Genomic DNA, 26,003 nt, shown 5'->3' with positions numbered 1-26,003 from the left:
ATTGATCGTCTCTTCTGACAGCTTATCACAAACTAACTCAGGGAGAACCAGCAATTTCTCACTCATTTGAACTCATGTTAGTATTCATTTGGACAGAATTTAAAGAAGGATGACAAATATTTTTAAAGCAATTCTAAACAATCTCAGGAAAGACAAAAATTATAAACAAATTGTTTCCTCATAATACTCTGTTTTTTGTTGGTGGTGGTTTGTTGTTGTTGTTCATTATCAGGCTCATGTTCCTAGATTAGCCTTGACTGCTTCTAAATGTAATTAATATTTCACTTTAAAATTAAAATATTTTTGTGTGTGTTTTATTTAATTCTTTCAATAACCATGTGAAGTAGATATTCAGTTCAGTTCAGTTCAGTCACTCAGTCGTGTCTGACTCTTTGTGACCCCATGAATCGCAGCACTCCAGGCTTCCCTGACCATCACCAGCTCCTGGAGTTCACTCAGATTCATGTCCAGCAAATCAGTGATGCCATCCAGCCATCTCATCCTTGGTCGTCCCCTTCTCCTCCTGCCCCCAATCCCTCCCAGCATCAAAGTCTTTTCCAATGAGTCAACTCTTCGCATGAGGTGGCCAAAGTACTGGAGTTTCAGCTTTAGCATCTTTCCCTCCAAAGAAATCCCAGGGCTGATCTCATTCAGAATGGACTGGTTGGATCTCCATGCAGTCCAAGGGACTCACAAGTGTCTTCTCCAACACCACAGTTCAAAAGCATCATTCTTTGGTGCTCAGCCTTCTTCACAGTCCAACTGTCACATCCATATATGATTACTGGAAAAACCACAGCCTTGACTAGACGGACCTTAGTCGGCAAAGTAATGTCTCTGCTTTTGGACATGCTGTCTAGGTTGGTCATAACTTTTCTTCCAAGGAGTAAGCGTCTTTTAATTTCATGGCTGCAGTCACCATCTGCAGTGATTTTGGACCCCCAAAAAATAAAGTCAGCGACTGTTCCCACTGTTTCCCCATCTATTTCCCATGAAGTGATGGGACTGGATGCCATGATCTTTGTTTTCTGAGTGTTGAGCTTTAAGCCAACTTTTTCACTCTCCTCTTTCACTTTCATCAAGAGGCTTTTTAGTTCCTCTTCACTTTCTGCCATAAGGGTGGTGTCATCTGCATATCTGAGGTGATTGATATTTCTCCCGGCAATCTTGATTCCACCTTGTGTTACTTCCAGCCCAGCGTTTCTCATGATGTACTCTGCATAGAAGTTAAATAAGCAGGGTGACAATAGACAGCCTTGACGTACTCCTTTTCCTATTTGGAACCAGTCTGTTGTTCCATGTCCAGTTCTAACTGTTGCTTCCTGACCTGCATACAGGTTTCTCAAGAGGCAGGTTAGGTGGTCTGGGATTCCCATCTCTTTCAGAATTTTCCACAGTTGATTGTGATCCACACAGTCAAAGGCTTTGGCATAGTCAATAAAGCAGAAAGAGATGTTTTTCTGGAACACTCTTGCTTTTTCCATGATCCAGCAGATGTTGGCAATTTGATCTCTGGTTCCTCTGCCTTTTCTAAAACCAGCTTGAACATCAGGGAGTTCACGGTTCACATATTGCTGAAGGCTGGCTTGGAGAATTTTGAGCATTACTTCACTAGTGTGTAAGATGAGTGCAATTGTGCGGTAGTTTGAGCATTCTTTGGCATTGCCTTTCTTTGGAATTGAAATGAAAACTGACCTTTCCAGTCCTGTGGCCACTGCTGAGTTTTCCAAACTTGCTGGCATATTGAGTGCAGCACTTTCACAGCATCATATTTCAGGATTTGAAACAGCTCAACTGGAATTCCATCACCTCCAGTAGCTTTGTTTGTAGTGATACTTTCTAAGGCCCACTTCACTTCACATTCCAGGATGTCTGGCTCTAGATTAGTGATCACACCATCATGATTATCTGGGTCATGAAGATCTTTTTTGTACAGTTCTTCTGTGTATTCTTGACACCTCTTCTTAATATCTCTGCTTCTGTTAGGTCCATACCATTTCTGTCCTTTATCAAGCCCATCTTTGCATGAAATGTACCCTTGGTATCTCTAATTTTCTTGAAGAGATCTCTAGTCTTTCCCATTCTGTTCTTTTCCTCTATTTCTTTGTGTTGATCACTGAAGAAGGCTTTCTTATCTCTTCTTGCTATTCTTTGGAACTCTGCATTCAGATGCTTATATCTTTCCTTTTCTCCTTTGCTTTTCGCCTCTTCTTTTCACAGCTATTTGTAAGGCCTCCCCAGACAGCCATTTTGCTTTTTTGCATTTCTTTTCCATGGGGATGGTCTTGATCCCTGTCTCCTGTACAATGTCACAAACCTAATTCCATAGTTCATCAGGCATTCTATCTATCTGATCTAGGCCCTTAAATCTATTTCTCACTTCCACTGTATAATCATAAGGGATTTGATTTAGGTCATACCTGAATGGTCTAGTGGTTTTCCCTACCCAGGCAACAATACTAGAGTGGATTGCCATTTCTTTCTCCAGGGGACCTTCCCAATCCAGGGATCAAACTCGTGTCTCCTGCATTTGCAGGAGGATTCTTTACCACTGAGTCACCAGGAAAGCCCATTGGAGAAGTAGATATTATCTAACGTAATTTTCCAATGGGCTTTCCTGGTGACTCAATGGTAAAGAATCCTCCTGCAAATGCAGGAGACACGAGTTTGATCCCTGGATTGGGAAGGTCCCCTGGAGAAGGAAATGGCAACCCACTCTAGTATTGTTGCCTGGGAAATCCCATGGACAGAGGAGCCTGGCAGCTACAGTCCATGGGGTCACAAAAAAGTTGGACATGACTCAGAGACTAAACAACAACAATTTCTCCAACAGTTGCACCCTTAGTAAGTGGAATTAGGATGAAAATTGGAGTCTTCTGATTCCACGTAGTCTAATGTTCAGTTTTGGAAAACCTAGACTTTTATTTACATGGTCATGAATTTGCTCACAAGCTGTATCTTCTATTTTGATGGATGAATCATAGTACCTTATTATTTTTTAAATTTGTACTTTTCTGATAACTAATGATGCTGAGCATATTTTCTTGCCTAGGGATCATTTTGATATTTTTATTTTGTGAAGTATTTTTTTGAGTCTCTTGCCCATGGTCAAAATGGCCAAGATTAGAAATATCTATCGGACATAATTTCTCCCAATTTATGGCTTGCCTTTCTATTCTCCCAATGGTATCTTTGATGAACAGAAACGTAATTTTAATGATGTCCAATTTGCAAATCTTTTAAGTCACTGTCTTTTTGAGTCCTGTTTAAGAAATTTTTGCAATTAATAATGTCATGTAGATATTCCTCTAACTTTCTAGGGCCAAAAATTTTACTTTAAGATTTTTTAATGACCAAATAAGAAAAGAATGCACAAACAAGTATAGAATTCAGAGTGTTCATAAGGTTAAAAGTAAAATAATATTTAATAAAACTTGATAATAAGGTCAGAGTAAAACTTCTTCTCTAAGACTAGATTATATGTGGATTATAATGATCAACACCCTCCTCAAACATCCTGACAATATTAACAGTGATGAGTTGCTTTTAATAACATCCCTTGATACAGTCAGTCACTTCATACTGTAAGGTAAATGAGTAAAAATACTTCTTGAGTCAATATAAGGCATTTAATTCTAGGGTAGATCACTGAGTATGTAGGCAACTTCTATAGATAGCATTTCCCTTAATAACTCATTTGAAAGGTTCTGAGGAACTCTGAGTATAAAATTTTACACTCAAAGAGATATTTGAATCCAGTTACTTCATCTTGCTGAATTATTATGGACCGTGTGCTTTAACAAATGGGAAGTCCAGTGAGGACACACTGGTGCATATAAAGCTACCCTATTCTGCTAGAACTTGAATGAAGAAGTAACTCTTGTGGAGCCAAAATAGCCTATAGGCAGAGAAACACTTGTGGCACCTGTCAGTAAAGCATGGGTGCCATGCAGAAAGCTTTTGAAAGAATTTAATAGGACAGGTACTAAAATCATTCACTATGTTAATGGTTAGAATGTGGATAGATTATTTTTACTTTATTTTAAAACATTAAATAGAGGTGAGGTGGCACCAAAAACCCTGTTCTTTGCTTTTGTCCTCTAAAATTTTCCTTTCCATAGGTCAGAAGAAACATTCTTTGGCATTATAAGGTATTTGGTTCTGGTTTTTAAGAACTAAATGAGAGTTCCCCTTAAACCTTATCTGAGTCTCACTCTGTCTCTAGAGGCAATTACTACTATAAGTAATTATTACTCCTCATAAGAAATATGTATCTGTGGTACAATATAAAATAAAGAAAATAAATAAAATGATCAAAATCATTCATAATTCCATAGCTTAGAGACAACCCCTATGATTTGATACGTTTTCCTTTAATTTTCTCTATGAATACTATATAATTGCTTACAACAAACATTTTTATGTTTCTACATGCAGCATAGCTTAATGGTTAATAACAGAAACTCCCATTTGTTTATTTTTGCTTTTATTTCTGCTGTTCTGGGAGACGGACTAAAAAAGATTTTGCTGTGATTTTTTTCAGAGAGTGTTCTGCCCGTGTTTTCCTCTAAGAGTTTTCTAGTGTCCTGTCTAACATTTAGGTCTTTAATCCGCTTTGAGCTTATTTTGTGTATGGAGTTAAGGAGTGATCTAATTTCATTCTTTTACATGTGGCTGTCCAGTTTTACCAGCACCATTTGTTGAAGAGACTGTCTTTCCAACACTGTGTAGTTTTGCCTCCTTTGTCATAGATTAATTGACCATAGATGCATGGAATTATTTTTGGGTTTTTTATCCTGCTACATTGATCTATATTTCTATTTTTCGTGCCAGTACCAAATGGGACCTACTTAAACTCAGAAGCTTTTGCACAGCAAAGGAAACAATAAGCAAAACAAAAAGACAACCCACAGATTGGGAGAAAATATTTGTAAATGATGTGACTGATAAGGGGTTAGTCTGCAAAATTTACAAATAGTTTAGGATATCTACTATCATCAAAACAAACAACCCACTCAAAACAACCTGAATAGACATTTCTCTAAAGAGGACATGCAGCTGGCCAATAGGCACATGAAAAGATGTTCAAAATACCTAGTTATTAGAGAAATGCAAATCAAAACTACAACGAGATATCACCTCACACTGGTCAGAATGGCCATCATCAAAAAATCCACAAACAACAAATGCTGGAGAGGGTGTGGAGAGAAGGGAACCCTCTTGCCTTGTTGGTAGGAATGTAAATTGGTACAGCCACTATGGAGAACAGTATGGAGGTCCCTTGAAAAACTAAAAGTAGAGCTACCATATAACCCTGCCATCCTACTCCTGGACATATATCTAGAGAAAAACATGGTCCAGAAAGATACATGCCCCCCAATGTTCATTGCAGCACTGTTTACAATGGCCAAGACATGGAAGCAACCGAAATGTCCATTGACAGAGGAGTGGATAAAGAAGACCTGGTGGGAGGAATAAAGAAGGAGTTAAAGTCAAGGTAATCTCCAAGAAAGGTGAGGGTCTGACTCTTTTAAAAAATTTTATACAATTTTATAGGCTCTTTTCTATTTACAGTTATTACAAAACATTGGCTATGTTCTGTGTGTTGTACTATATGTCCTTGAGCTTACCTTACTTCCAGTAGTTTGTACCTCCCACTCTCCCAACCCTATATTGTCCCATCCCCACCTCAACTGGTAACATTACTTTGTTCTCTTATATCTGTGAGCCTACTTCTTTTATGTTATATTGATTTTTTAAAAATAATCTTTTTTTTGGACTAATTTTAACTTTACAGAAAAGCTTAAAAGATAATTCAGAGATTTCCAGTATACTCCCTACTCAGTTTCTGCTAATGCTAACATCCTACATTACTATGGTACATTTATCAAAACTGAAACTAATATCGATACATTAACAAATTGAAATTTATCCAGTTTTTCCATTAATGTCTTTTCTCTGCTTCAAGACAACCCAGTTCAGGACAGCTCATTGCATTTAGTTGAACCAAGTTCTGAAAATGAATAATAACTGGAATGAACAAAAGGAAGAAAGGAAATCTCAGGATGACAATGCACCTGCAGGGTGATGAAAGCAGAGGTGTTAAATGGACTAGGCAATGACATGTGGGATAAAGGAGGGGACTGACTGGCTAGAACAGGCTGAGAAAGAGGTAGCAGGGGGTGGAAAGTTTGGGAAATTATCTGGGATACGTTAGAATGGAATTGTCAAGCAGAGCAGATGTATTTCACAGCCTTTATGGGGAGGGCAGTCAAGGGAGCAAGTATGTTCAAGGAAGTTGGGGAAAGAACATGGATTTCCAACCATTCCTATTCAGATCTGCTCCTAGAGAGAGTCAGAAAAGACGAATGTCTGGAAGAGACTAAGGCACATTTTGTCATTGAATGCTTACAGCAATCTCTCAGTTAAGTGTCATCATAATGCTCATTTCAGGAGAGGAAAGGGAGGTTTGTGAAAGTCACATAATTTGCACAAGATCAAACTACAATCAGGGCTGGTGCTGGAAACTGAGCCAGTGTTTGCCTTCAAAGCCTGTGTTTGATTGTCTAGTTCAATCTAACATTTTCTTGATTATACTGCCAGAGTCCATATTATAATTTTCCTCCGCTTTCAAACCAGTTGCTGAGTATTAGACATTTGTATTTCGTCAGCTTTTTCTGAAGGAAATCACCTGGGACTTTGATGTCCTGCAACACCCCTTCATGGCTCAGAATGTGTCTCCATTCTTTCATGGTTACACAATAAGAAAATGATTTTAAGGGATCAGTTATTTGACTAAGGGGGTCCGTTTGATCTTGGGTTGGGTTAATTATGTATTTTCAAAGTTCAACTGACTAAGGGGGTTAGATCATGGCCCCTGTTGCTGTGTAGAGCTTAGGCTCTCACACTGTGGCTTGGGACTGGAGCCAGAACGAAGACAGCCAACCTGAGAAGTGGCAGAAAGCAGATATGGGCAGTGGCATCAGAGGAAAAGAAAGCCTATATGATGTTTTCCCTTGCTTTGATTCCCTTTTGAAAATTAGTGTCTCTGAGTGGGGAATACCTGAGGCGAGGTCTTTAAAGCAACTTTCTCTGACTTCATCCTTCCTTTATGCTTCCCTCCTTCCCTCTATCAGTTCTTTTCAGATGTCCAGGTTTTCTCCTGGACTTTCAAAATAAAATAAGACTCATCACTCAATCTGGAAACATCATTAAAAAATCAGGATTGGTTCTATCACAATGCTGACCTTCAAGATTGATTAGCTGACATTTTCTTGACATTTTGTTGAGATTGTATTCATCATTTTTTATTAGTTGATTTCTCTCTGAATTAAAACTGCTTATCTTTAGTTTTGCCTGATTTTCTTTCTACCCAACAATTCAATAGATACTCCTCGAACTCTCCTGATGACTTCCTTCCTAATTGACGAATGCCCTGTTCTCTGACCTTCAACCCTTCTCTAGCTTTATTCCTTTCTTAGGTAAATTTGCCCAGGCCCATGGCATTAGAAACCAACTAATGCTGCTGACCAATCAATTTATATTCTATTCTTTGACTATTCTCCCAAACTCAAGTCATGTATCTGATTGACTATTTGAATCCATCTTTTCTTGAATGTCTAATAGTCATCTCCATCTTACCAAGGTGAAAATTAAATTCTTAAGACATTTCAAATTTCATTTTCCCAAAATATTTGCCACCACAGCAAATGGCAAAAACTCCAAATCATTTGCTTAAGCCCCAACTTTAGGAATCTCAACTGACTTTTTGAGTTCTCTGACTCCTCACTTCAATTTACAATCCAGTCCCATTGCCCATACCTAAGTCTGACCACTTCTCACCTCCACTGCTGCCACCTTAATCTAAACCACTATCCTATCCGTTCTTACCATATCAAGATCCTTCTAGCTGCCTCCTTGCCTCCATTTCTGCCCTTTGACAATCTATTTTCCACACAGCAGTCGGAGATATCTTTTAAATTTATAAAAGAGATCTGTTGCTCTTCTGCTCAAAATTCTTCAACAGCTTCCCATTATACATAAAATAAAACTCAATTTACTTTTCATGGTCTACAAAAAGGCCCAACCCTACACAATCTGTTCCTGTTTTCCCTTCTGACATCATATCATTTTAATTTAACTCTTTCTGTTTCTGACTTACATTCTTACTAGTTCTCAAACAGGCCAAGATTGTTCCCACTTATCTTTATACTTGCTATTTTCTGCCTATGATTCTTCTTTTCACCCTCCATGCAGCTGTTTCCTTCCCAAGGTTAAGCATCTGCTAATTGAAACCTTCTTGGACTGATCTCTCAGCACCCAATCTGTGCTGTCTCTTTCTTGCCAAGTAAACTTGAGTGCAATCTGTGTACCTTCCTCGCTAGAATATAAACTTCACAAATTCAGGGACTCTTGACTTGGCACACAGTAAAATCTCACACTTTTGGGGGATTGTTTGAGTAAATACTAATCTCGTCCTTCTTGAATATTCCAATTCTCAAGTTCTGTAAATCTTACATTGTACAAATGTTCACCTTATGTCATGTATATTAATCTTAGCAATTTTTATGAAAACAGAGACCCACAGAAAACTGAGAAAGGCCAATTTAGCTCTTTCAAGGTATCTATTGAAACTAACACATGGTTTATATATTTTCTACAAAGTCTCCCATGGAAGATGTTATATGACAATTTGTAGCTTAAACCTGAAAATCCATAAGCATTTTTGTTTTCTTTCACACAATTGATCTATAAATGAAAAAAGAGGGAGAGATGGAGAAGAGATTAAAAATTATCAAATACCTGCAATATGATAAGTAGTTTTGTTGAAAATGTTACATATCTTTTTTAGTTCTCCCTAAAAAACTTCATGAGAAACACTGGGCTGGAAGAAGCACAAGCTGGAATCAAGATTGCCGGGAGAAATATCAATAACCTCAGATATGCAGATGACACCACCCTTATGGCAGAAAGTGAAGAGGAGCTAAAAAGCCTCTTGATGAAAGTAAAAGAGGAGAATGAAGAAGTTGGCTTGAAGCTCAATATTCAGAAAACAAAGATCATGGCATCTGGTTCCATCACTTCATGGGAAATAGATGGGGAAACAGTGGAAACAGTGTCAGACTTTATTTTGGGGGGCTCCAAAATCACTGCAGATGGTGACTGCAGCCATGAAATTAAAAGACGCTTAGTCCTTGGAAGAAAAGTTATGACCAACCTAGACAGCATATTCAAAAGCAGAGACATTACTCTGCCAACAAAGCTCTGTCTAGTCAAGGCTATGGTTTTTCCAGTGGTCAGGTATGGATGTGAGAGTTGGACTGTGAAGAAGGCTGAGTGCCGAAGAATTGATGCTTTTGAACTGTGGTATTGGAGAAGACTCCTGAGAGTCCCTTAGACTGCAAGGAGATCCAACCAGTCCATTCTGAAGGAGATCAGCCCTGGGATTTTTTTGGAAGGAATGATGCTAAAGCTGAAGCTCCAGTACTTTGGCCACCTCATGTGAAGAGTTGACTCATTGGAAAAGACTCTGATGCTGGGAGAGATTGGGGGCAGGAGGAGAAGGGAACAACAGAGGATGAGATGGCTGGATGGCATCACTGACTCGATGGACGTGAGTTTGAGTGAACTCCAGGAGTTGGTGATGGACAGGGAGGCCTGGCGTGCTGCGATTCATGGGGTCGCAAAGAGTCAGACACGACTGAGCGACTGAACCGAACCGAACCGAACTGAACTGAAAAAACTTCAAGGTATGTTTACATTAACTTTGTTTTTCTGATGAAGAAAATGAGGATGACTGTTTAATAAATTGCTTGAGGTCAGATAGGTGATTGGTGGTGGAATCAAGGATGTCAGTTCTATTCAACAGCTAACACATTTTTCACTGTATTACCTTGCATATGCAGAATTATACTATTTAAATATCTTATCCCTCTGGAATAACATAGTTCCATTGGACCATAAAGTTTTAGAAGTCACTCCATTTGTATTTACTTCCTGTCTTATTTATGCAGTTATTAAATCCAACTGATCCAGACTTAATGAAACTCATGCTGGTGGAATAGTCTTGTCATAGGTGAGGGTAGTCTAACATCCTAAAAAGTAAGTCATATAAAACAAGACACATCAAGACCAATATATATTTATATATATATGTTATAAAAAGTGAAGACAAGAAAGAAAAATTATCCCCAGGTGTATGCTTAAGTTTGGTCTTCAAAGTAACACCATCTAAATTAGTCTTACAATTAACCTCATAAATGTACTTCTATGAAGCATCTAATAAACAGTTGAGGAACAGAGAAAAAGAAGCAAAGACAATTATGCCTAAAATATTTTAGAAGTCAGTGTTCCATTGGCTCTAATATGTTTCCCTGTTTTTTACTGACTTTGTTTTTAGTTCAATGAACAAGTAGCTCCATGGCAAACATCTTGCAATTGTTTGGAAATGGGTGCCTATATCTTTAAAACTTTTTGCTGGCTTTCTCATTCTTTAGTCAAAGTAATAGCTTTCATTGGTGTTATATTTATGATTTGAAAAATCTCTTAGATATAGCATCATATTGTTATCCTAAGAACCTTGGGTTTACAAAGAGCAGAGAATTTAGGAATTGAGGTTCTGGTACCAGATTATCTAGGTTTCACTCTTTCATTCAGCAGCTGTGTAACTATGAGATTTAATGCCTTTTTGCCTCAATTTCCACAACTGGGCAATAGAGATACAGACATGTAATTCCTTTTTCATATCTTCCAATAAAGTATAAGCAGATTCACACTTGCAATTAAAAATATAATTATCATCCACTAATTCTAATCAATAGTTGTTGTTGTTGTTTAGTTGCTAAGTCGTGTTTGACCCTCTGTGTCCCCATGAACTACAGCACACCGGGCTTCCCCTGTCCTTCACTGTCTCCCAGAGTTTGCTGAGATGCATGTCCATTGAGTGGGTAATGCTATCTACCCATCTCATCCTCTGCTGCCCCCTTCTCCCTTTGCCTTCAATTTAGGATATTCATAATGGAAGGTATGGCTTCTTCTCATGTTATATATTTCAATTGGGTATACATGAAGCTCTTTCAATCAAAATATTTAATTGACTCCTTACTTGCTGATGGAAATTATGACCAGGCTCCTCAGCACAGGAAAAGCTACTTCTGTGTGATGTGACTTTCTTCCTCAACATGGAGTGAGGACTACAAGGAGAGGTTGTCCTGAGGAAGGATGGAGCAGCCTCCTGGGCTTCCCCAATGTAATTTCACTGTGGGCTTCACTGTTTATTCATTCCTTTGTGTGATTTACATACTCAAAGGAAACCTAGAGTTTCATTCCACAGCGCTCTAAGAATAGTTTTGGCTAATGATTTCTTTGGAAAAATCTAATGATGATAGCTATATGGGTAGCATATTAGAGGTTAGGATTTGTTTTCACATAGATTTCATGCAGGGTGCATACCTTGCTATGTTCTTTGACAGATAAGGAAAAGCCAGAAATTCACTGATTTTCATACATTTAGACAAGCAATTGCCACATGGGGTACAAGATAGAGTGTAAGTTCACCTATTAGCACTTTTAAATCTAAATTTCCTTATCTGTAAATTGGAGGTAATAAATACCTACCTACCTAGTGGATTATTGAGAATATTAAGCAGATACTATGTAACAGGAACTGTTTCAGGCACACAGGTGGGGCTAAGTCAATGTTAATAGTGCTACTTTTTAGATAGATGACAGAAACATCTCCTTGCCTTTCAAAGGAACCCTAAGTATATACCACCTATAAATTAATCTATGGTTAAAATAAGTAATCCAAATTTGTTTGTTTTTGCCTTTGTGGCTCAATGAGTTTTACTTAACATTTTATTCCTAATATGTCTTTCCCAGAATTTGGTGCTTATGATAATTTCTGTCCTCATACTTTATGTGACTGCTTTCTTAGGATACAAAACAAGTGTCCAAAAGCCCATTTTGAACTATAGTAACCTGAGATAGCAATAAAATTTGCGTGAGGCAAATTTTGTCTTCTGGAGGAAGACAAGTCTATATAGGATACAGTAAAGCAATTCCTTCAGTGAAGGAAGAAACAATGCACCCAAGTTAGAAATACACTGCATTTTGAACCTAATACAAAAAGTGTGAAATATAATTTCACGTTGCTTTGGCAAGATGTGACAGGATGATTCAAAGATAAAAGGTATAAATGGCTTATAAAATATTTCAAAGGGATTATAGAACATCAAAGAATTATTGCTAAATAAAAATTTGATTGAAAATGAATCAGAAACTTCAGAGCTAAATTTACTCAAGATGAACATGGCTATAAACCTATTTTTACAAAAGCAATGGTAAAAAGTGAACATTAGATTGGATTTTTTTTTTTTTTTAATTCAGGATCAAAGATTTGGTAACTGCAAACCTAGGTTGAATCCAGTTCTGCCAATATTAGAAACAATATTGTTCTACTTAGGCAGAGGGGTCATTAGCCCTGCACAGAGGAGAAAGTTGAGTTATGATCCTGGCCTTGAGTTTGCTACCATGTGCCCTTGGATGGATCAAGGGTTCTCTCCCTGTTTAATTTCCTCATCTAGATAATGAAGATGATTATAACACCTGCTCTGCTTCTTTCCTACAGAGTGGATACCAGTGTCAAAGGAATAGGCATAAAAATAGATTCTGAATTCTAAGATGTTCCACAAGTGTTAAATAAGAGAAACAACAATGAAATAACACTGTAGGTTTGAAAAAATTACATTTCTAGATTTGACTTAAAACAAACAAAAATAAATTGTATTTCTTTGGAAAGCCATGTGTATTACCCATTAACTATTGCTGTCTACCATCTAACAAACAATCCCTAAATTTACTGCCTTAATTTATTTCATCACAATTTGGTAGGTTAGCAGTTTTGGGGTTGGGTTCACTTGGGTAGTTCTTCTGCTTTTCTCATCTGGATTTGTTCATACAACTGCGGTCATGTGAAGATCTGACTGGGGTTGGACAGTATAAGCTGGTTATGTTTCTGGTGGTTTTGCTTTCAGAGGGGCTTTCAGAGGGGAGGGTTCTTGCTCTAGTTCTTTCATCTTGTTTGTTAGATCAAATTTTCTCACAGGGTACCTCAGCGCAGGGGTTCAAAGGAGTGAGAGCAGAAGCTGTAAGGTCTCTTGTAGCCTAAGCTCAAAAGTCCTCTATCATCATTCTGGCTATATGCTATTGGTCAAACCAAGTTACAGGCCAACTGAAATTTGAGGGCTGAGAAAACAGACTCTGTTCCTTGATGGAAGTGGTGGCCCAGTCACATTACAAAAGCCTACTGGCATGGGAGGAAGTACTGTGGCCATTTTCACAAAGAATTTACCACACCGCCAATTTGGTTGTTTGATTACTCATCTTTTAAACTATTGGTTAAAGAAGGATACTCCTTGAGGAAGATGCAATCATACAAATCCCACAGAAAAGGTCACATTTTCAATAGAGACACTTAATGAAGAATGGCAAGATTGGGGTTTTGGGATTGACATGTACACACTGCTATATTTAAAATAGATAACCAACAAGGACCTACTGTATAGCACAGGAAATTACTCAATAGTCTGTAATAACCTAAATGGGGAAAGAATTTAGAAAAGAATAGACACATGTATATGTATAACTGAATCACTTTGTTGAAACCGAAACTAACACTGTTAATCAACTATAATCCAATATAACATAAAAAAATTTGGGACTTCCCTGATGGTACAGTGGATAGGAATCTGCCTGCCAATGCAGGGGACATGAGTTCGATTCCCAGACCAGGAAGATTCCACATCTGCTGAGCAACTAAGCCCGTGGGCCCACAGCTACCAAGGTCCCTGCACCCTGGAACCCTTCCTCTGCAGTGAAAGAGGCCACCACGATAAGAGCTCATGCACTGCAAATGTGATCCCTGTTCGCCACAATTAGAGAAAAGTTTGCACAGCAACGAAGACCTGCCCCAAACTAAAATAAAAGCAAATAAAATTTTGAAAAATAAAAGCAAGAAAAAAAAAAAAGAATGGTAAATCAAAGGCAAAAGTGAATTCACTGGATAGCAAGTATAGGGATAAGTTAGAAAAAGGCAAGACAGGATGCGTGGTCAAGATAACCATAACTGAGAACTATGTGGGTTAAATCAAAGGAAAAGGGCATTATACATCTGTGTCTCTTTTGCTGTCTCGCATACAGGGTTATCATTACCATCTTTCTAAATTCCATATATATGTGTTAGTATACTGTATTGGTGTTTTCCTTTCTGGCTTACTTTACTCTGTATAATCAGCTCCAGTTTCATCCACCTCATTAGAACTGATTCAAATGTATTCTTTTTAATGGCTGAGTAACAGTGTCAGACTTTATTTTTTTGGGCTCCAAAATCATTGCAGATGGTGATTACAGCCATGAAATTAAAAGACGCTTACTCCTTGGAAGAAAAGTTATGACCAACCTAGATAGCGTATTCAAAAGCAGAGACATTACTTTGCTGACTAAGGTCCGTCTACTCAAGGCTATGGTTTTTCCTGTGGTCATGTATGGATGTGAGAGTCGGCCTGTGAAGAAAGCAGAGCGCCAAAGAATTGATGCTTTTGAACTGTGGTGTTGGAGAAGACTCTTGAGAGTCCCTTGGACTGCAAGGAGATCCAACCAGTCCATTCTGAAGGAGATCAGCCCTGGGATTTCTTTGGAGGGAATGATGCTAAAGCTGAAGCTGCAGTACTTTGGCCACCTCATGCGAAGAGTTGACTCACTGGAAAAGACTTTGATGCTGGGAGGGATTGGGGGCAGGAGAAGAAGGGGACGACCGAGGATGAGATGGCTGGATGGCATCAGTAACTTGATGGACGTGAGTCTGAGTGAACTCTGGGAGTTGGTGATGGACAGGGAGGCCTAGCGTGCTGTGATTCATGGGGTCACAAAGAGTTGGACACGACTGAACGACTGAACTGAACTGAGCTGAATACTCCATTGTGTATAGGTACCACAGATTTCTTATCCATTCATCTGCTGATGGACATCTAGGTTGCTTCCATGTCCTGGCTATTATAAACAGTGCTGTGATGAACATTGGGGTATACGCATCTCTTTCATTTCTGGTTTCCTCGGTGTGTATGCCCAGCAATGGGATTGCTGGGTCATAAGGCAGTTCTATTTGCAATTTTTTAAGGAATCTCCACACTGTTCTCCATAGTGGCTGTATTAGTTTGCATTCCCACCGACAGGGTAAGAGGGTTCCCTTTTCTCTACAGCCTCTCCAGCATTTATTGCCTGTTGACTTTTGGATCGCAGCCATTCTGACTGGCATGAAATGGTACCTCATTGTGGTCTTGATTTGCATATCTCTGATAATGAGTGATATCGAGCATCTTTTCATGTGTTTGTTAGCCATCCGTATGTCTTCTTTGGAGAAATGTCTATTTAGTTCTTTGGCCCATTTTTTGATTGGGTCATTTATTTTTCTGGAATTGAGCTGCATAAGTTGTTCGTATATTTTTGAGATTAGTTGTTTGTCAGTTGCTTCATTTGCTATTATTTTCTCCCATTCAGAAGGCTGTCTTTTCACCTTGCTTATAGTTTCCTTTGCTGTGCAGAAGCTTTTATTTTTAATTAGATCCCATTTGTTTAGCTTTGCTTTTATTTCTAGTATTCTGGGAGGTGGATCATAGAGGATCCTGCTGTGATTTATGTCAGAGAGTGTTTTGCCTATGTTCTCCTCTAGGAGTTTTATAGTTTCTGGCCTTATGTTTAGATCTTTAATCCATAAATATGTTCGAAATTCTTGTAAAATAGTGAGAAAGACCAAGATGAATGTTTTTCAATCATTTAAATAGCATAATGATAATAATAAATATGCAAAATAACAATAATATTAAAATTATAAATAAAAATAAATATTTTTGTGTATCTAAAAAAAAGAAAAGAAAAGGGCATTGAAGTCATGCAATAAATAAAGTCACCTTAGTGTAAAAGACTAGAAATCATAGTGAAAGGCATAACTGGAAAGATTTTTGGAGGAGCAGATAATACAGGTGAGAGTTCTTTCAAGGGGACTCAAACAGGATTGAGCAGGGTAGAATTCAGAGTATATTCAGTAGCATCATTTCTAGAAGCAGCAAGAGCAAGTGCTGGATTTTGTCGATGACTTAGTACATGAAATTGTGTGAGGACAGGTAGGGTCAAATAACTTGAGTTAATTGGCAAACACCAATCAAGAAGACAATGAACAAGAGGAAAAGTTAGGTTCACAAATTTGAAAAGCTGTATAGGAATGAAAGAGAATCTGAGCAGGATCAGTTCTAGGGTGATCTGAATAATTCTCTCAGCCTGATAATAGTATATGTGTTAATTACTTATCAGCATCCATTTAAACGCACATATTCAGCACAAACAATTTTTTAAGTGCCATGCTAGGCTGTGGCCATACAAGGTCAAGCAAAATGCATTCAAGGGCCTACAGATATTATCAATACAAGTGATAGTAGTTGTAACAACACAATGTCTGAGAGGAGTCATAGAAGGGGCATCTCACTCAGACTTGGATACAGGGCACGCTTCCTCGATGATTACTGTCAAAGCTGGGGCCACAAGCATGGGAAATTATCACAGTATGGTGGGGAGAGGAGTGCTGGCTGTATGTTTAAAGGAACTTAGGCCAAGTAAACCTGGCAATATTTATAGAACTCTTGCTTGACAGTTTTGCTGTTTGAATTATAATAACCATAATTTAACATTATGAAACACTAAATTCCTATTTCATGCCATATACACTCTTTTAGGCACTTTATATTATCATTAGTCCTCAAAAAGCCAAATAGCGTAGGGTTTTTATTCCATTGCACACACACATATACACAAAGACACAAATACAGAGTTGGTTAGGTTAATAAGATATAGAGGTCGGTTTAGTTCCAAACCATAGCTCTTTACTCCAGGATACCTGACCTTTTGATAAGACCATGGCAGACAAACTAGGAGCTATGTCTACCACCATCCTTTCTACTCTCAGAAAGACCATCAGTTAATCTCAGCTAAAGGATTGCCTGGCTCCCAGGTGGCTCAGTGGTAAAGAATCTGCCTGCAAATGCAGGAGACACAGTAAACATAGGTTCGATCCCTGAGCTGGGAAGATCTCCTGGAGGAAGAAATGGCAACCCACTCCAGTATTCTTGCCTGGAAAAATCCCACAGACAGAGGAGCCTGGTGGGTTACAGTCTATGGGGTCACAAAGAGTTGGACACAACTAAGCAACTGGACACAAAGCAGTTGGACACAAACAGCACACACAAAGGACTGCTTATTTCTAAAAAGCTTATTTCTTACATTGTTTGTATCTTATGTTCTCTAATTTCTTCAACAAGAAATATTGGTCATTCACATTTACTTTCAATCAATATGTAAATGCGACTATTTAATAATATTTTTCTTTTGAAAATTGAAAGCTGTGTTTTTTCAACAGGGATGTGCACATTTCTGCATCTCTCAAAGGGCAGCATATTAACTTTCACAGCTTACTCAATATTATACTTTTAAATCTGGAAAAGGAAAGTCATACTTATTGTTTTTGTAATGTTAACAGTAGGAATGAGCACTACAGAATCTTCTGTGCTGATTGTGGAGAGGCAGATGATACTCACTCTGCAAGGGGTGTAATGGGGAGAGGAAGATTTTTGCTGCTATGTCAGTGGAAAGCATAGTGGAAGGGATGAACATTTAAAATACACACATACAGGAATTTCCTAGTGGTCCAGTGGGAAAGACTCTGAGCTCCCAGTGCAGGGGGCCCAGGTTCAATTCCTGGTCAGAGCACTAGATCTCTAATGCTGCAACTAAGACTCGGTGAAGCCAAAATAAATTATATATATATATATATATATATATATATATATATATATATATAAAACAAAATGCACACACTCTCCCTCAAAGGGTCTGTGAACTAATAAAAAGATGAAAAATATTTATCTTGCCAAAAAAAAGAATATAACCTCTTTTTGGATACTCTCTGATCAGTTGACTTGAGCAGAGTCAAGAATCTGCCTGCCATTGCAAGAGACACAAGAAACTTGGGTTCGATCCCTGGGTGGAGAAGGTCCCCTGGAGTAGGAACTGACAACCCATTCCAGTATGCTTGCCTGGAAGATCCCATGGACAGAGGAGCCTGGCAGAGTACAGACCACAGGGTCTCAAACAGTCAAACACAACTGAGCACAACATGAACCCCACCAATTAAATTTTAGGCTTCCACAGTGGTTCAGACAGCAAGGAATCTATCTGCAATGGAGGGGATTCAGGTTCGTTCCCTGGGTAGGAAAAATCCCCTGGAGAAGGGACTGGCCTCTCACTCCAGTTTTCTTGCCTGGAGAATTTCATGGACAGGGGAGTCTGACAGGCTACATCTCATGGGTCACAGAGTCAGATGTGACTGAGCGACTATCACTTTCAGAACTTCAGTAGAGTAGAAATTAGAAAGTTGGGGCAGACTTTTGGGGTACATTTGAACCACAATTCCTTACTTTCATTCCTAAGCTTTGCAGGAAGTCTTTCAGAATATAATAGTGAGAATCTGTAACACTACCTTTGACTTACAGTGGTCCACTGGTGAATAAGAAACCTGAAGTTTTCATAAAAGCAAATTCATACATCTTGGTCTTTTAGTTCAGTTGCTAAGTCATGTCTGACTCTTTGGGACCTCATTTGCTATAGCACACCAGGTTCCTCTTAGTCTTTTAGAAACTGGCTATAAAAATCTCTTAGTTTTCAGCCTTCATTTGTAAGATTACACTTGAAAACATTTGAATGATGACTGAATTTCTGAAAGCCTTGGTATATTTAATGAGAACTGAAAATTTTTCTTAGTTCATTTAAGCAAGGAAAAACCCCAAGATAGAATTCTTGCACCCCACAAGTAAATCATACCAGAAAAAATTTCCTCATCCTTTGTGAATTGTGAAAGAAGTGACTCTCCCACAGAGAGTTCTCATCTTCTGCTTTGTGTGAGAAACATCAGTTTCACCTGTGTCACCAAATATAGCCTGTTTGATCTCCACAATGCCTTCCAAATCTCTAACCATTCCACTGGACACCAGGTCAAAGGTTGGTTATAAGCAGGGTAGTTGGCAGCGATCTGAAGAAGTCAAATATTATGGGGCAAGCTGAATTGACTCATTTTTATATATTGTCAAAATATAAGTATTTATTGACTTACTGTTTTTTGTTTTTATTAAGGAAAACTTTTGCTTCTGAATTTAAAAAGCTCATGTTCAGACAACTAATGTGTAGGCATTGTTATAACATATAATATATATGAAACATAAAAATCAGCATATTCATGATAAAGGTTATCAGCATATAACAATAATAGTTCAGTAACTATTACTATCAATATTATTTGCTTGATCAGTGATGCAATATGTATATAAACATTTTTGTGGCATTTTTTAAAGAGCTTTTTCTTCTGCAGAATCACATTCTTTCTTGTGTAATATGACATAACTCAATATAACAGTCTCCAAGGGAGTAACTAAACTGTTTTGCTGTGCTATACTCTTTTGTAACAAATATTGTTTAAAAGGAAGGAATTAATCTGTGACTTCATTTGCCTTAGCTATGATGTATTTCCCTGGGATGGAGGAAGAAAGGGGAGGACTTGGACACTGGGGACAATGAAAAACAAAATTCAGTGAAGTTTAAAAATTATTCATGATTTTAATTAGACCCCATTTGTTTATTTTTGCTTTTATTTCCAGAATTCTGGGAGGTGGATCATAGAGGATCCTGCTGTGATTTATGTCGGAGAGTGTTTTGCCTATGTTCTCCTCTAGGAGTTTTATAGTTTCTGGTCTTACATTTAGATCTTTAATCCATTTTGAGTTTATTTTTGTGTGCAGTGTTAGAAAGTGATCTAGTTTCATTCTTTTACAAGTGGTTGACCAGTTTTCCTAGCACCACTTGTTAAAGAGATTGTCTTTACTCCATTGTATATTCTTGCCTCCTTTGTCAAAGATAAGGTGTCCATAGGTGTGTGGATTTATCTCTGGGCTTTCTATTTTGTTCCATTGATCTATATTTCTGTCTTTGTGCCAGTACCATACTGTCTTGATGACTGTGGCTTTGTAGTAGAGCCTGAAGTCAGGCAAGTTGATTCCTCCAGTTCCATTCTTCTTTCTCAAGATTGCTTTGGCTATTCGAGGTTTTTTGTATTTCCATACAAATCTTGAAATTATTTGTTCTAGTTCTGTGAAAAATATCACTGGTAGCTTGATAGGGATTGCATTGAATGTGTAGATTGCTTTGGGTAGTATATTCATTTTCACTATACTGATTCTTCTGATCCATGAACATGGTATATTTCTCCATCTATTAGTGTCCTCTTTGATTTCTTTCATCAGTGTTTTATAGTTTTCTATATATAGGTCTTTAGTTTCTTTAGGTAGATATATTCCTAAGTATTTTATTCTTTTCGTTGCAATGGTGAATGGAATTGTTTCCTTAATTTCTTTTTCTACTTTCTCATTATTAGTGTATAGGAATGCAAGGGATTTCTGTGTGTTGATTTTATATCCTGCAACTTTACTATATTCATTGATTAGCTCTAGTAATTTTCTGGTGGAGTCTTTAGGGTTTTCTATGTAGAGGATCATGTCATCTGCAAACAGTGAGAGTTTTACTTCTTCTTTTCCAATTTGGATTCCTTTTATTTCTTTTTCTGCTCTGATTGCTGTGGCCAAAACTTCCAGAACTATGTTGAATAGTAGCAGTGAAAGTGGGCACCCTTGTCTTGTTCCTGACTTTAGGGGGAATGCTTTCAATTTTTCACCATTGAGGATAATGTTTGCTGTGGATTTGTCATATATAGCTTTTATTATGTTGAGGTAAAAGCTTCTGCACAACAAAGGAAAATATAAGCAAGGTGAAAAGACAGCCTTCTGAATGGGAGAAAATAATAGCAAATGAAGCAACTGACAAACAACTAATCTCAAAAATATACAAGCAAATTATGCAGCTCAATTCCAGAAAAATAAAGGACCCAATCAAAAAATGGGCCAAAGAACTAAATAGACATTTCTCCAAAGAAGACATATGGATGGCTAACAAACATATGAAAAAATGCTCAACATCATTCATTATTAGAGAAATGCAAATCAAAACCACAACGAGGTACCACTTCACACCAGTCAGAATGTCTGTGATCCAAAAATCTCCAAGCAATAAATGCTGGAGAGGGTGTGGAGAAAAGGGAACCCTCTTACATTGTTGGTGGGAATGCAAACTAGTACAGCCACTATGGAGAACAGTGTGGAGATTCCTTAAAAAATTGCAAATAGAACTGCCTTATGACCCAGGAATCCCACTGCTGGGCATACACACCGAGGAAACCAGAATTGAAAGAGACACATGTACCCCAATGTTCATCGCAGCACTGTTTATAATAGCCAGGACATGGAAACAACCTTGATGTCCATCAGCAGATGAATGGATAAGAAAGCTGTAGTACATATACACAATGGAGTATTACTCAGCTGTTAAAAAGAATACATTTGAATCAGTTCTGATGAGATGGATGAAACTGGAGCTGATTATACAGAGTGAAGTAAGCCAGAAAGAAAAGCACCAAGACAGTATACTAACACATATATATGGAATTTAGAAAGATGGCAATGATGACTCTGTATGCAAGATAGCAAAAAGGACACAGATGTGTATAGCAGATTTTTGGACTCAGAGGGAGAGGGAGAGGGTGGGATGATTTGGGAGAATGGCATTGAAACATGTATACTATCGTGTAAGAATCGAATCGCCAGTCTATGTCCGATGCAGGATACAGCATGCGTGGGGCTGGTGCATGGGGATGACCCAAAGAGATGTTATGGGGAGGGAGGTGGGAGGGGGGTTCATGTTTGGGAATGCATGTACACCCATGGTGGATTCATGTCAATGTATGGTAAAACCAATACAGTATTGTAAAGTAAAATAAAGTAAAAATAAAAATTAAAAAAATTATTCATAAAAGAAGAAAATGCAAATTTGAAGGTGAAATAATTTTAAATGACACAAAATTAAAATTCTATAAACAAATAGAGAATACTTATCTGCAGCAGATATTGTCATTGGTGATCTTGATCTCCTCACCTCCCACTTTCCTACTTCCCCTCCTATCCACCTGCAGGTCCCATTTGCCTGCTGTGTAGGTATTAGCTTCTAAGGACTCATATCTTTCTTTCACTTGAGGCCTGGCCTTGGTTGATAGGAGATTCCTCATCAGGGGATACTGGAAACTCATGACCACAGATTTGATGAGACAGGAATGTAAGAGCCCAGCTCTCTTGCCTCTAGGTGAAGACAGACTCTGCGATGCAATCCAAGCTCCAGAATTCCCTACAATATCAGGAGGCTGCACTTCTCCTAAAAGCTTTATTGACTTAACTATCCCCACATGAACTCACTCTTTCAAACCCTTATAGGTTTCCCATAGGAGTAGTTCTTCAAACCATCACTTGCATTAAGAATCACTGTATTTTCTCAGCATTTAAGGAGCCTGACCAAAGAATTCCCAGTGTCACATAGTTGTGTAGACAGCAGCTTGACATTTTTAGTTGTGAGACTGTGTTTTATAGAATTATTCCTCTACCTTGCATTGCTGAATAGGTGTCAGTAATTTTTTATCATCTGGTTGTTTTATTCTTTGAATTTGTTAACTTCTTTTATAGCTTCTTTCACCAAAAGGAAACTGTACAGTTTTAGATAATATATTTGCATAAGATGCAAATCTAAGTGATGAAGCTAATATTTTTTTCCCAGTAAAGGATCAATATAAAAGACAGAGCACAGGATTTGGAGCTCAGAAACACTTATATACTAATCTTTACTCAGTCATTTATTAGCCATGGGACTTCGGTCAAATCACATACATTTTCTGAGCCTTATCCAACTTTTTGTTTTAATTGGAGGAATGATGCCAATGTCACTTCATTGTTATGATTACTAGCATTATGATAATGCAGATGGCATACTTAGTGTATAGCACATAGTAGTGAGACACTGGGCTGGAAGAAGCACAAGCTGGAATCAAGATTGCCAGGAGAAATATCAATAACCTCAGATATGCAGATGACACCACCCTTATGGCAGAAAGTGAAGAGGAACTAAAAAGCCTCTTGATGAAAGTGAAAGTGGAGAGTGAAAAAGTTGGCTTAAAGCTCAACATTCAGAAAACGAAGATCATGGCATCTGGCTCCATCGCTTCATGGGAAATAGATGGGGAAACAGTGGGAACAGTGTCAGACTTTATTTTTTTGGGCTCCAAAATCACTGCAGATGGTGACTGCAGCCATGAAATTAAAAGACGCTTACTCCTTGGAAGGAAATTTATGACCAACCTAGATAGCATATTCAAAAGCAGAGACATTACATTGCCTACAAAAGTCCATCTAGTCAAGGCTGTGGTTTTTCCTGTGGTCACGTATGGATGTGAGAGTTGGACTGTGAAGAAAGCTGAGCAGCAAAGAACTGATGCTTTTGAACTGTGGTGTTGGAGAACACTCTTGAGAGTCCCTTGGACTGCAAGGAGATCCAACTAGTCCTTTCTGAAGGAGATCAGTCCTGAGTGTTCTTTGGAAGGAATGACGTTAAAGCTGAAGCTCCAGTGCTTTGGCCACCTCATGTGAAGAGTTGACTCATTGGAAAAGACTCTGATGCTGGGAGGGATTGGGGGCAGGAGGAGAAGGGGACAACCAAGGATGAGATGGCTGGATGGCATCACCGACTTGATGGACATGAGTTTGAGTGAACTCTGGGAGTTGGTGATGGACAGGGAGGCCTGGCGTGCTGCAGCTCATGGGGTTGCAGAGTCAGACACGACTGAGCAACTGAACTGAACTGATCTGAGGTGCTCAGTAAATGAGATATTTAGCAATGAAAAATGATTTAAATACAGATGTCAGCAAATCAGTTAATTAAGCCTGAATTATCCTCTGCTTTCCATCATTTGGTCAGTTTTCTTAGTTGATGATGATGAATGCTTCCTTTAGAAGCTTTCCAACAGGATCTGTTTAATCTGAATCATAGTGTTACGTGAATATCCTAAGTGGAACCACGCATTCAGCCTGCTGGGTTAGATAGGAAAATGGTGGTATTCAAGCCCCCAAGTTGTAGAACTTCTAGGCCAAAAGAGATTGTAAATTAGTAACCCAGAGGGAAATCTATTTTTTTCAGACAAATTTTGTCTTATAAAGAAAATACAGATAAAGATAAGAGTTGTTGTTCTTGTTTAGTTGCTAAGTCATGTCCAAGTCTTTGAGACCACAAAAAGAGTTGAACTAACATTAAATATCAGATGACTACACCCAAAATCCAAAGCTGGCTTCTCTTGAAAAAGCACAGATCTTTTATTTCAACATGACAGCAATTTTCTGGAGCCAAGTAGAAGCTTCCTTCCTTAGGTAGAAAATGTGCTCTCTAGTTCTTCAGAGTTAGGGTAGCCACATAATTTATTGCTTAAGCCATCATACTTTGGACATGATAGGTGTCAGTTCAGCTCAGTTCACTTGCTCAGTCGTGTCTAACTCTTTGGACCCCATGGACCACAGCACGCCAGGCCTCCCTGTCCATCAACAACTACCTCAGCTTGCTCAAACTCATGTCCACTGTGATGCCATGAGTGATGCCATCCAACCATCTCATCCTCTGTTGTCCCCATCTCCTCCTGCCATTAATCTTTCCCAGCATCAAGGTCTTTTCAAATGAGTCAGCTCTTCGCATCAGGTGGCAAAGGATTGGAGTTTCAGCTTAAATGATAGGTGTAGAATCAATAATTATGCCAAAACAACAGGCATTAATCAGGACTGGCCCTGGGCAAACTGAGATAAGCCCTACCATAGCCACAGTCCTTTCTACTTCCTACCCCTTCTCACATGGAATCACTCTATTCTACTTTATCATTTGCCTTTCACCTGTGGGTATCCTAAGACTCTCTTCAAGAGCACCTGGTCCTTTGAGTGAGTGCAAGAATGCATAATTAACTTATTGGGTTCAGTATTCTTCCAAGTAAATTCCTATTAAGTCAAAAGTACCTATAATAAAATCTGACTAGGATATGCAAGATGATATACAGTATTTAAATAATTATATTTTCTCTATAATTTCTTTGAACTAAAATATTTCATTACTAAAATATTTTTTAAATGTATACAGACTTATACATAATGAAAGCAGAAGAAAAAATAGGCACAGTTTTCATATTAGTGGGATGTCAACAATTTCTCCAAGTCAGCAGGTTTGTGGATTTCGTTTGAAGAACACCTCTGCTGTATGTGGTGAAACGTCTTTTGAAAAGAGTGATGAGTGATTGGTAACCACAGAAGAGTGACACAGATGGCATGTAAAGTTGGAGACATGAACACAACCAGCTTCAGAGAGAAACAATGCAAGTGTATTTAGAATGGACAGCAGGCTTTGCAATCTGTTGCACTGGGAGTTTTAGGGACTTACCACAGACAGTGTTTGCTATTGCAGAACATTTTGCTTCCCAGGAGGAAGGAAGATTAACCAAAAGAAATACAACATTGAAAAATACACAGATGATACAGCAAAATAAAGTCCTAAACTGTAAACCACAAAAGGCCCAATATATTTGCTTGGGAATTATTAGAGTAGCCCACAATCTAATGCTTCCATCCTAAGGATGTTTATAGAAAGAGGAGATTGGGTAATGCTTGCCCTGGCTTCAACAAAGTCCCTGTTACCACCTCCCACAATCCCTATGCTCTTGAGGCTTCTTGGGCTTCTGTAATTCTCCTTTGACCCATTTGACTTTTGTTTCCTAAAATCTGGCTTGCTTGTGGAATGTGTGTCAAAAAACAAATCTTATTTACTCATTGGGAAACTGACCACTAGTGTGGAGTTGGGCATACCTAATGGGAAGAAAGGAAGAAGGGCCACGTGCTCAGCCACCCACCACAGAGGACAGCCACTTCCAGGCAATGTACCGTCTTGTTCCT

This window comes from Capricornis sumatraensis, chromosome 4 (genome assembly GCF_032405125.1).
Source record: "Capricornis sumatraensis isolate serow.1 chromosome 4, serow.2, whole genome shotgun sequence".
Taxonomy (NCBI): domain Eukaryota; kingdom Metazoa; phylum Chordata; class Mammalia; order Artiodactyla; family Bovidae; genus Capricornis; species Capricornis sumatraensis.
This window is presented reverse-complemented; position numbering follows the sequence as displayed.